Raw genomic sequence first — 12,410 nt, 5'->3', positions numbered from 1 at the left:
AGTGTTGGGATGGCCGTGAGCTCCGTCCATGGAGAAGGTGGGCAGCTGTTGGGAAGCAGGAGGGCTTTTCTCTGTAGCGACAAAGCAGAGGTAAGAATTCAGAAGCAGAAGAATGAATACAGAGGTCCTAGGACGCTTCCAAAGGATGCAGTCTGTGTCTCCACCGCAAAGAGCCCTCGGGGTGCGGGCTGATGTCCTCCTGTGAAAACTATTCTTTGACCCAAGCGTGCTCTGTAGGTGGACTCTTGAAGGAAGAGAGGAGATTTTGATGGAGGGATTTACTGGTAGAGTTCTGGCCGTTTGGTTCATAAATTATTCAACTTGAGGTCACATTAGAAAAATGCTCTGGGACTTCCCTGGTTAAGAATCCCCCTGCCAATTCAGGGGACACGGGTTCGAGCCCTGTTCCAGGAAGATCCCACATGCCGCGGAGCAGATAAGCCCATGTGCCACAACTACTGAGCCTGCGCTCTAGAGCCCGATAGCCACAACTACTGAGGCTGCATGCTGCAACTATTGAATCCCATGCACCTAGAGCCGGTGCTCTGCAACAAGAGAAGTCACCACAATGAGAAGCCCGTGCACTGCAATCAAGAGTAAACCCCGCTCGCCACAACTAGAGAAAAGCTCATGCGCCGCAATGAAGACGCAATGCAGCCCAAAATAAATAAATAAATAAATTTATTATTTTTTTTAAAAAGGCTCTTGTCAATTTCTCTAGCGGTCTTAGACACATCCTGGGACTTATGCATCCCTCAAGTCTGCATAAGTGCCCTGAAGAAGCCACTTTAAAAATAACAATGATTAATTAAGACCAGGTCCACCCAGTCCTTCTGCTTTTTAAAAGGGACCCCCCAAAAAAAGATTTGTTGTTTTATGGATTGGTGTACATACAATGGGCTCACTTGATTACAATGCCACATGCTTCGAATATTTTTACTGAAACTGATCAGGCCCCAGGGAGATGCTCAGTGATGGGGGAGGTTATGCAAATGCCCCCCCAGGGGAGAAAGGGAGATCACTTCAAAGGTTTTGGTCTTGTGATTAATAACAATAAGAAAAAGGACTTTACACAGCTATAGGGTAGGTTCAGGTCTTTCTTCTTTATGTCCTTGTTTATGACTTTTCCTACCTCGGTGAATCTGAAAATATTGTGGTGGAATTCTGATTTTTCTTTTGCCTTCTCTTCTAGTGGAACATTTTAAGGAACCAAAGGAAGAAAGACACGCTTGAGAATCTCGTCGGTTTTGACCACTTTTCATGTGTATCTAAAGAAGATGAAAGTTCCCAGTTTCCAGAGCATTTTCCTCAATGATAACTTGTAATCATATTACTTTCTTCTCCTGGATATTCCAAGCATGACCCATTTGGGGGGTATTTTTTCTTAGTTTATATAATAACCTCTAACACAAAATATGTTGTTATTCCTTTTACCTACCACACATGGAAGTCAAATGAGATAAACCTAATATTTACCAAAAAAGCCTAAAATTATTTCAGAAATACATTTGACTTTCTTTAACTTCATTTTATTTTTAAAAGGCCTTGGTTGGGTATATGGATGTTTTCTAGATTTCTACTTTATCCAACTGTCCTACCGATTTGTCTGAGGATGTTTCTTAAACTCTCCATAATTTCCTCATTTTGCAAAAATAAAATGGATGGCTTATCATCAGAGTTATTCTGAATGTAAATAAAATAATAATATTATAATTTACTTCTTCCATGGAAGTAATTGGGAGAAACATCATAATGTATAAAGAACTGTAATATATTTATATTTGATGCCCATCTCATTCATTTCTAAATGTTTGCCCATATGAATAGCGTAGAATCAAATGCATTTGCAAAGGTATGATATAGAACAGTACAGGGTAAACTGTAATGGTATAATAAAATGATGAGATTTAAAGAAACCTATTTCTCAGTTCTATGATACCTGAAAGCAAATAGTAAGAGCCTTTTTCATGCATCTCACCATCTCCCTATAACATCTTGTAGAACAAGACCCTAATCTCTGTGCGCATACAGAGTTCTCTAAAACGTGCCATTGTCTTTGCAACCATAATTATTGAATTTTGTCTACAAATAAATGTGTATAATATATCTAATTGTCACGAATTGCTATACAGCTGAAAATGGGCTCTGGCCAGCAGTTAGCCATGCTGAGTGAATCTAGGATGGATATTCAGGCAGAGACCAAGTTTTTGTTGCCTGGAAAGGATGGTGTTCATGTTTTTTAGCCAAAGAACTGTGGGAAGAGACTGGATCGTTTCAATAAAATCGGATTGCCATACAGAACTGGCCGCCAATATAAAGCCTTAGTTGTTTTTTTTTTTAAGCCAATGAAAGAGAAGCTATGTTTCCCACTGGGGGGACCCGTGTATGGGTCTTTTTTGATGCGCAAAGCCTACGAGTGTGGGTTTAGCTTGAATTTTTTTGAATTTACAGTTTTAAAAGGAGTTTTCAGTAGGAAATAGATGGCCGGGTGATTAAGAACTGTGGCGGTGAAGCCATGCGTCTCTGAGCCCCGGAGTCTCAGCTCTGGTCAAATCCCTTAGCCTGGGAGAGCCTGCGGCCTCTCATCTTTAAGGTGCAGATTAGAAAATGTATTTCTCTGCATTGTTAGGAGGCTTAAAGGAGAAAACGCCTCACGAAAAGCACAAGGTCTGGCACACAGTAGGCCCTGCATGGATGCCGGTGAGTCTTACTTTGAATTGGAAAGGCAGCTCCATGGTGGCCCGTTTCTGTGCTGTGACTTTGGGAGGAGTTCCTGGAAACTCAGCCTAGAGCTTCTTCAATTTCTTGAAGCTCAAGTCTTTGTAACTTTCTAGAAGGCCACTTCAACAGCCCGTAAAACCAGTGTGACAAAGAGTGAGTGGGTATCAGTTGAGCTTAGGGAGGCCACCACAAATTAGCCAATCCTCAGTCAGGGACAGAGCTGGAAGTACCATCTGAAAAGTGCTCCCTTCATGGGGAATAAAATTAAAAATAGATTCATCTCTCTCGGTGCAAATCTTATCACAAAGAAGGACCAAACTGACTTAGGGGGAGTAGCAGGGTGCAAGGCATGCCTTGTGCTGGAATGGACACAACCGAATTCATGGAGTCCCAGCTGAAACAGCATGTGGCTTTCTGACAATGACTGCATGGCAGCTCCACGGTGGCCCGTTTCTGTGCTGTGACTTTGGGAGGAGTTCCTGGAAACTCAGCCTAGAGCTTCTTCAATTTCTTCGGTCCCACTGAGGATCCTGGGAATCACGTAATGCCCGGTAACAAATCCTCTGCTTAAGCTCACCAGAATGGACTGTTCTCTTTGCCAGGGAACCCTGATCAGTGTGGAAACTCCTGAAACCCCTATTGTTAACTGAACACAGGAGTTGCAGGGATCCCACAAAAACCTTCTGTGAGGACCCACACTGCGGGTGGAGAAAAGCTGAAGCTCTGAGTAAACAGAAAGTTGACGCCAGTGTCTCTTTTCTCTGTTGCAAAGGTTAAATCCTCCCGAGCTGGATTGCATCTGTCACTCATTGTACTCTCCAACACCAGTGGGAATAATCCCGACATTCCACTAACCAGGGCGCTAATTTCACTCCAGCCCATATGCAGCATTGCATTCCCACAGCAGCACCTAAGACAAAATTCCCTGGGTAATGAAGCAAAGAGGAAAGGAAACAGGAGATGCTAAACCCACACTCATAGGCTCTCCATGCCAACTTTCTGCTGCTCTGGGAAGGGTTGTCTTCTCACAGTGGGCACTGGACATTTCTCTCTCCTTCTGGCTTCTGCCATCCTGCCATCTTTCAAGGTTCAGCCACATCACCTCCCATGCTTTTCCTGGCTGCTCTGTTTCACAATATCCTCTCCCTCCTCTGAACTTTTACTCTCTATATCACTGGCAGAACCCTTCGTATACTTGCTTCTATTAGGAGTTGACTTCCTTGTGTGTATGTTTACCTCTCGACTAGACACGAACACTTTGGCATCTCTTACACTGCTGAACACAGAGCAGGCATGCAAAAAGTTGTTCTTGATTAGATTATACATTCATTACATCAGTGTAAAATTCGTCTCCATGGGTTACATACCAACATGGAAGAAAACTGCAGCCCCATGACCTATTTACAAATCTGACATCTCATTTGAGTGCTGTGATGTCCTTCAAAAACAAGAAAATAAATGTCAGATTTGTCTTCTTGCTTTTCTGATCTTCCTGCCGTCCTGGCTTTGTATTTCTGAAGATAGAAAGAATTGGATGTTTCACGATTGCTTGGAATTAAGCATGAAAGGCACTAGCCATGTAACTCTGGGGTGGTAAAAATATAAAGAAGCTGGGAAGGGTCAGAATTAATGGAATCTGGGGCGGGGGCACTCCTCACTGACTCCCTTTGTGCGGGAGGAGAGCAGATGGCCAGAGGATGGAAGAAATGACTCTTTCAACTTGCTCCAAAAACTGGGAGTGGGTGGGAATAAAGTCACTGTCAGGTCAAGTTCATGCTGGTTGGACTTAGGGAAGTCAGTGATGGTGAGCCTTGACATTCATCTGTTTAGAAGGAGTTTAAAAGTCCTTTCAACAAAATCATCCAGCTCTACCTAATGTTACACTTATGAACTTTCACAGGTAATTTCCATTGACTTATTGAGGCTTAGTTTTCTCTACCGATGGAGGGTTATGCATCTTTCTTAATCTGAAAGCCCAATGGGGAGAGAATATGTATTTGTTCTCCTCCCATCTCTTTGCTTAATAACACTGCTCCCAGCTGTCTTCTGTTCTTGGCAGAGGGGGCAGGGCAGAACCGCTCTTGTTGGGACTTGGAGGATACGTCCTGATTAGAAGTGAGAAACAGACCACAAGCCGTGCTTCGCAGGGGTGGGCACCCTGGAGGCAAGAAGGAGAAGGACTGGGGGCCTGGGATGCACTGTAACCAGAATGAGTTGTACAGGAATGGAATGATCACATTACTTATCCAAGAGTGGATCATCAAATTCAGCTCTTCTTTGTTTAGAATATAATGTGCTGCTTTCAGGTCAAGTTCCACTTTTCCAGTTATGTTCTACCTGTTTAATTCTACAGTTTCTCTGTATTTGCCTAAAGCACATGCCAATTTGTGGCAGGGAAATTTGCCCACATTAGTTTCAAGGATGGTGCAAGTTTGTACCAGGTTTCCATTCACAGATAACAGATGTTTTTTTTTCTCCATCCTTAGTTGACAATTAACAACTATGTGATTGATTAAAAGGTGAGAAAATGTTTATTCTAATATGCTAGGCAACCATTTCACTCCCTCCCTATTTTTAAAGCAAAGATTGAGGTTCAAGGAGAAGCCTCATTTTATTTTTTGCACTTTTGAGGATAGACACCTGAGGGCAGAGACCATTGCTTTCTTAGGAATAAACCCCATGGAGTGTCCTACAACACTGTGCAAATAACGTACGCATGGGTGGCTGGTGGTGAACACTCAATAAGATCATGTACAAAGAACAGGATGAATGTCTGACATAAATTCTCCTCCTTATGTAAAAATAAAACTATATATTATATTCTGATGAAGGATGAACTGAAGCAAGTCATGGGTCTTTTTTGTTTGTTTCCTGTGACTGTCTCTATAGATATGGCCCTTGGGGTTGCAATCATTCATCATCCAAAGGACATGGAGACTTAATTCCTCCCTAAAATAAGATTGATTCTGAATGTGGCTGGTCCTTTGCCGTCATGTCTTAGACACACATCCAGCCGGCCATGGAGGCAGGCGTGGGGGATGCTATCTGCTCTGTTGCCATGACACCAGGCAGTGTTTCCATAACACAACCTTTCCACTTTCTGGGCAAGCCAACTTGGACCGTTTGCCCTGCATGATGCTAGTCAGGCTGGAAAGGGATCAAGGGCCCTTGGGGATTGCTATTCTGATTTTTGTGTGTGAAAGTTTAACTGCGGCTCGAGCCAGGCATGTACATAAGCGCAGGCTCAAGAGCGAAAGGGGGTGATCCCGGAGGAAGACACGGAGTTGCTTGGAAGGTATTAAATGAACACACTGTCTCTGCTTTCCTTTCCTTTGCAGGGCGAGCTGAGTGTTTCAGCTGCAGGGGTTTGCATGTCCGTGAGATCCGGGTAGCTGCAGAGAGCAGAGTGAGAAAACAAAAAGTGAGGGGGGGCAGTGAGCTAATGACCAGGGGGACATGCAATGATGAACTTCTGCAGCTTCAAGATTTTAGCCTTTTCTACAAAAGAATAAAAAGGAATTCGGGAATGTAATTTAAACTTGATTTTAAGGAGAGCTTTTTGTTTCCGGGAGGTGGCAAAACACCCTCCATCTGGGGCTTGTGTATGTCACTGAGAGGAGGGATTCCCTCCTGTCATAAACGGAGCGTGGTGAGTGTGGGTTGGAGTCTACATTGGACTCAGATCGTACTTAAATAAGCAATTTTATTGGAGTAGCAAGTATCCAGGGAACAAAAGCCACTAACTGCGTTTACTCAGAATCAGAAAAAAAACTTGAATTGGGCCGAGAGGTGTCCTCCTACTGGTGACTCTGCAAGGGACGTCTATGAAGACGGTCAGGCCGCTGTCACGGGCAGGCATCCCCTTCTCAGCGTGCCAGGGGGACCTTTTCCCCAAGTTGGCCCCATCTCACCATTCCTCCCTCAGTCCTGGTTGACTGCATCATCCATCCTAGTTACCACAATGGAGAGGAAATCTGAATATTTTTGTCCAAACTCTCCCAGCTGGAAAAATAGGAAATAATTATATATCTGCTTTTCTTATCTTCCCAATTAGAGGGTAAGTTCCTTGAGGACCAAAACACGTTTGTATTTACGTAATAAGCACGGGGTAAATATCTGTTTACATAGTGTAAGTCAAATAGCTTAATGCTTTCAGTATCAACTCCTAGGCAATGGTACCATTTGCAAATCCCCTGACTTACCAGGAATTTTTCGGCGACCATATAGATGATTTTTTCCCCCACAGCACCTGACTCTTCTTATTTTTGGCTGCGTTGGGTCTTCGTTGCTGCACACGGGCTTTCTCTAGTTTCAGCGAGTGGAGTCTACTCTTTGTTGTGGTGCACGGGCTTCTCGTTGCGGTGGCTTCTTTAGGCGCACAGGCTTCAGTAGTTGTGACATGAGGGCTCAGTAGTTGTGGCTCGTGGGCTCCAGAGAGCAGGCTCAGTAGTTGTGGCGCACGGGCTTAGTTGCTCCGTGGCACGTGGGATCTTCCCGGTCCAGGGCTTGAACCCATGTCCCCTGCATTGGCAGGCGGATTCTTAGCCACTGCGCCACCAGAGAAGTCCCTCTACGTGTGTCTTTACATTGGATATTTTATGCATGGCAGTGTGGTAAACACATGATTTCACTGAAATCTCACTGTCCCGGTTCATGCATACAACTCACATTCCTAGAAACATCCTTTTTTTTTTGTAAGAACACGCAACATGGGATCTACCCTCAACAGATTTTTCGTGCACAATACCGTATTGTTAACGGTGTACAGTGTTGCACAGCACAGCCTTAGCAGTTATTCGTCTTGTGTACACGTTGTCTACAGCCATTCTACAATCTGCTTCTGTTTATTTTTTTATAAATATGGAATAGGCTTCATGAATTTGCATGTCATCCTTGCACAGGGGCTTTTTATAAATATGGAATAGGCTTCATGAATTTGCATGTCATCCTTGCACAGGGGCTTTTTATAAATATGGAATAGGCTTCATGAATTTGCATGTCATCCTTGCACAGGGGCCATGCTAATCTTCTCTGTACCGTTCCAGCTTTAGTGTATGTGCTGCCGAAGAGAGCATTGTTTTAATTTCCTCATAGAAGTGGGATCATGCAGTATTTGTCCTTCTGTGACTGGCTCATTTCACTTAGAATAACGTTCTCAAGGTTCATCCGTATTGTCACAGTTACAGGACTTTATTTCCTTTTTTGAAGGCTGAGTAATAGTCCGTTGTATGTGTACATCACACTTTCTTTATTCATTCATTCATCAGTGGACACTTAGGTTACTCCCATGTCTTGGCTATTGGAACGATGCTGCAGTGAACATAGGAGAGTGTTATCTCTCTCCGAGATCTGGAATTTAATTCCTGTGGATATGCATCCAGAATTGGAATTCTGAGTCATACGGTAGTTCTAGTTCCAATTTTTGGAGGAACCTCCATACCGTTTTCCATAAAGACTGCATTACATTGCATTCCCACTAACAGTGTGCCAGGGTTCCAAATTCTCCGTAACCTCACCAATACTTGCTGTCTTTCCCTGCAGTTGTTGTTTTGATAATAGCCACCCTAACATGTATGAGGTGATACCTCACTGTGGTTTCGGTTTGCTTTTGACGGTAGTAGATTGGGTTAGTAGCTTGACTCTGGCCACTTATCTGCTCTGATGATGTCCCCTATATAAAGGGCCTGACATACTGCCCAGCGTACAGGGGATCCGTAAAAGCTGGTACCTTTCCTTTCCCTGCTACGAAGCACTGGCAGAAAGTAGAGCCTGGAGCTGTGTGCTGGCTCTGACTCTGCTGCCTTGCTTAGGTGACCATCAGGAAATCATGTGCGAGTTTCCTTCATCTGCTAAGAGGCAGTGATGGCTGGTTTTGCACAGGGATAAGATGCTTTATTTAACACACTTTGTGCTCAAGACCCCACATTATTTCTCTATTGTTAATAACAAAGTAAACGCGTGTCTGGTACAGGGACCCCCACTTAGCAAATAACCAGTAAAATGACCAAGGGAATGAACAGACAAAGCACCCAAACTATCAGTGTGATGACATGTCATTTTTTGGCCATCTGGCTTCTATGGGCAGAAGCCCAGCTTTTGGCGAATTCGCTTTGGGTGGTGTCTCCCATGTGGAAGTGTCGGAGGGCTTTATTTCTCGGGCCCACATTTCCACAAGCTGAATAGGAACGCTCTGTACTCCCTTTCTCATTTTTCTTTCTCCCCAGGCATCTCCCAAGAGGAGCTTGTTGGGAAGACAGAGTCTTAGGAGAGGATTTAGCCTTGGTCCTTTTTGCTTTTTCAAGTTCAAGTTCTGCAGTCGCGATTTTCAGAGGGAAATAGAAATGGGAGGTAGGGCTGATGGAGAAGGGAGAGGTTTGGACCTCACAACTCACAGTGTGGTCCAAGGACATGGCCTAGGCCTCCCTTGGGGGCTGCTGGAAAACGGAGGATCTCAAGTTCATTCCCCTCCCAACACCAGGAGCTACAGCTCAGCAAGTTCTCCAGGTGATCCGTAAGTGGTTAATGCTGGAGAAGAAAGGTTAGAAAAGCCCACACAGCCATCTTCAGAAATGTGAAAGAAATCTGTATTTGGCCGAGTCAGAAAAAGTTTCGGCACCAAGGAAGACAGAGAATTCCAGATATAAGAGAGCAGTTCTACAGCAAACACTCCATCCTAGAAGCTTCTGGGTTCCTTTAGTTGCAAATCTCCAACAGATTAACAATCTATCCGGCCCTGGCAGGGGCAGGGGCAGGGGCATGTGGGCAGGAAAAGAAGAAAAGGAGAAAGATAAAACCCTTTTCCCATTAATTTTAAAGTGATGCATATCTATTACAAAATTTTATTTTATTTTATTTTAGCCACAAGGCATGTGGAATCTTAGTTCCCTGACCAGGGACCCAACCCGTGCCCCCTGCATTGGAAGCACAGGGTCTTAACTGGACTGCCAGGGAAGTCCCTATCACAAAATTTTAAACACTACATACGACCATTAAAGAAATGGACTTTAGAACTGCCCTCTTCCAAGACTGTAGTAATCATATAAAATTGGGACTTCTCTGGTGGCACAGTGGTTAAGAATCACCTGCCAATGCAGAGGACACGGGTTCGAGCCCTGGTCCAGGAAGATCCCACATGCCACAGAGCAACTAAGCCCATGCGCCACAACTACTGAGCCTGCGCTCTAGAGCCCACGAGCCACAACTACTGAAGCCCGCATGCCTAGAGCCCGTGCTCCACAACAAAAGAAACCACCGCTGAGAAGCCCGCGCACCGCAACGAAGAGTAGCCCCGGCTCGTCACAACTAGAGAAAGCCTGTGCGCAGCAATGAAGACCCAACACAGCGCCCCCCCCCCAAAATCATATAAAATTGGTCAAGAGCACAGACTCTGGAACCAAGCTTCCAGGAACCAGCTGGACTCTGGAACCAGCTCCAGTGCTTACCAGCTGTGTGACCTCCAGCAAATTAATTAACTTGTCTGTGCTTCAGTTTCTGTTGCTGTAAAACAGAGACAATAGCAGAGTTGCTGTGAGGATTCAGTTTTGTTACGTGTAAAGCTCTTCAAACCATGCCTGCACAGAAGTGTTTGTGCTAATGACTTTTCACATTTAAAACTTAGATCCCTTTGGCCTTTTAGTGTAAGGAGTGGGTAAGAAATTAAGGAATTCGTTTTTCCCCTAAAGGTTCGCCAGTTATCCAAACATCATTTAGGGACTAATCTCTCTTTCCACGTGTCTTATGGGTGGAACGGTGTCTCCCAAAAAGAGAGGTTGCGGTCCTAACTTCCAGTCCCTCAGAATGTGACCTTCTATGGAAATAGAGTCCTTGAAGAAGTAATTAGTTAAGAGGAGGTCATATTGCCCCTTGGTTTCAGACTTTTAGCGTCCAGAACTGTGAGACATTAAATTTCTGTTGTTTCAAGTCAAGCATTTACGGTACTTTGTTACAGCAACCCTAGGAAGCAAATACAGTCTTTGGGACCTGTAGCTGTGGAAAGAGATGTTATGGCAGCTGTGACAGCAGAGTCAGAGCAGCAGGAGGCCTCTTTCCACCCTGGACCCTCCAGGACTCACGAGCGTCTGACAGAAACACCTTTGGGGACTTCCCTGGTGGTCCAGTGGTCAAGACTCTGTGCTTCCAATGCAGGGGCCGCGGGTTCGATCCCTAGTCGGGGAACTAACATCCCACATGCCATGCAGTGCAGCCAAAACATAAAAACAAAACAAAAACAAACACACGAACACCTTGAAGACAAATACAGCTTCCTTTCCAGGCATGCTCTGCCTCCGTGGCCTCGGGACTAGGATTCCAAATGACCTGGATCACTCCCACCGCCCCTCAGCCAGCTCCCAACATAAGTAAAAAGAAGAACACAAAAGTTCAAGTGCTGGGACTTCCCTGGTGGCGCAGTGGTTAAGAATCTGCCTCCCAGTGAAGGGGACACGGGTTTGAGCCCTGGTCTAGGAAGATCTCACATGCCCCAGAGCAACTAAGCTCGTGCACAGAAACTCCTGAGCCTGTGCTCTAGAGCCCGCGAGCCACAATTACTGAGCCCACATGCTGCAACTACTGAGCCCGTGCTCCACAGCTACTGAAGCCCACGTGCCTAGAGCCCGTGCTCCGCAACAAGAGAAGCCACCGCAATGAGAAACCCGCACACCGCAACGAAGAGTAGCCCTCTCTCGCCGCAGCTAGAGAAAGCCCGAGCGCAGCAACGAAGACCCAACACAGCCAAAAGTAAATAAAATAAGTAAATTAAAAAAAAAAAAAGTTCAAGTGCTTTTATGGATTTCCATGCTTCTTAAATATTTAGTAGGAAATATGTATTAATTTTGCTGTAACTAGCAAAACAAACTTTGTCTAAAAAAAAAGAAAGATGAGGTCATATTGGAATAGGGCGGGCCTCTTAATCCAGTATATCGGGTGTCCTTAGGAGAAGGTGAAAAGACGGAAACACAGTGAGAAGACAGAAGCAGAGATTGGAGTAATGTTGCCACAGACCAAGGAAACCTGGGCTGCCAGAGGCTGGAAGAGGTGAGGAAAGATGCTCCCCTGCGACTTTCAGAGAGAGCATGGCCTCTGACACCTTGATCTCAGACTCCAGACTCCAGAACCGTGAGACAATACATTTCTGCTGTTTTAAGCCACCCAGTTTGTAGTACTTCGTTATGGCGGCCCTGGGAAGGTAAAACAACATATAACGGACACATTTTTGTTCTTTTGACCTGGTGGCTCATTCCTGTGCCTTAATGAGATATTTTGATAATCTGCAAATCTCAGGAGAAAGAGATCCTGAACATTTTCATGTTTGCCAATAGTTTTTGAGATAAAATTCGACATCTTGATATCCAAAAGGGCAAATCAGTAACTATTATCGGCTGTCGTGAATATTCTCATACTTTTCTGAAAGCCTGAGCCTCCCTGTCAGCCCTACCGCTCACTTCTGGGCCCCCGACATTGAGATCTCCACTGTGACACCTCAAATAGAGTTTAATGTCTCAGCCACCATGTCTCCTTGCATTAATTGAGGAAGGTTTACAAAACTTAGCGGGGTGCTTTTGATGATTCATGAAGTCCATCCACACGTTGCACTAAAGACTGTATTTGTGCAAAATAAATCTTCCTTCCTTGGTTTATGACGATGTTAATTGCTTTTTAAGGACTGTTGGTGGAATTGGAGAGAGAATGCC

The 12,410-nt window shown here is 44.7% G+C and overlaps 1 non-coding gene across 1 annotated transcript; it reads right to left on the bottom strand.

The window, feature by feature from the left end:
- Nucleotides 1-7,689: 7,689 nt before the first annotated feature.
- On the bottom strand, nucleotides 7,690-7,796 carry LOC115802850 (U6 spliceosomal RNA). The gene has a single exon (XR_016392301.1). It is a non-coding gene; the product is annotated as a U6 spliceosomal RNA (small nuclear RNA).
- Between the last annotated feature and the right edge of the window lie 4,614 nt (nucleotides 7,797-12,410).

The sequence above is a fragment of the Delphinapterus leucas genome, chromosome 2 (genome assembly GCF_059928025.1).
Source record: "Delphinapterus leucas isolate spDelLeu-1000000601 "Yukka" chromosome 2, BTC_Dleu_Yukka2, whole genome shotgun sequence".
In the NCBI taxonomy this organism is placed as follows: Eukaryota; Metazoa; Chordata; class Mammalia; order Artiodactyla; family Monodontidae; genus Delphinapterus; species Delphinapterus leucas.
This window is presented reverse-complemented; position numbering and strand designations above follow the sequence as displayed.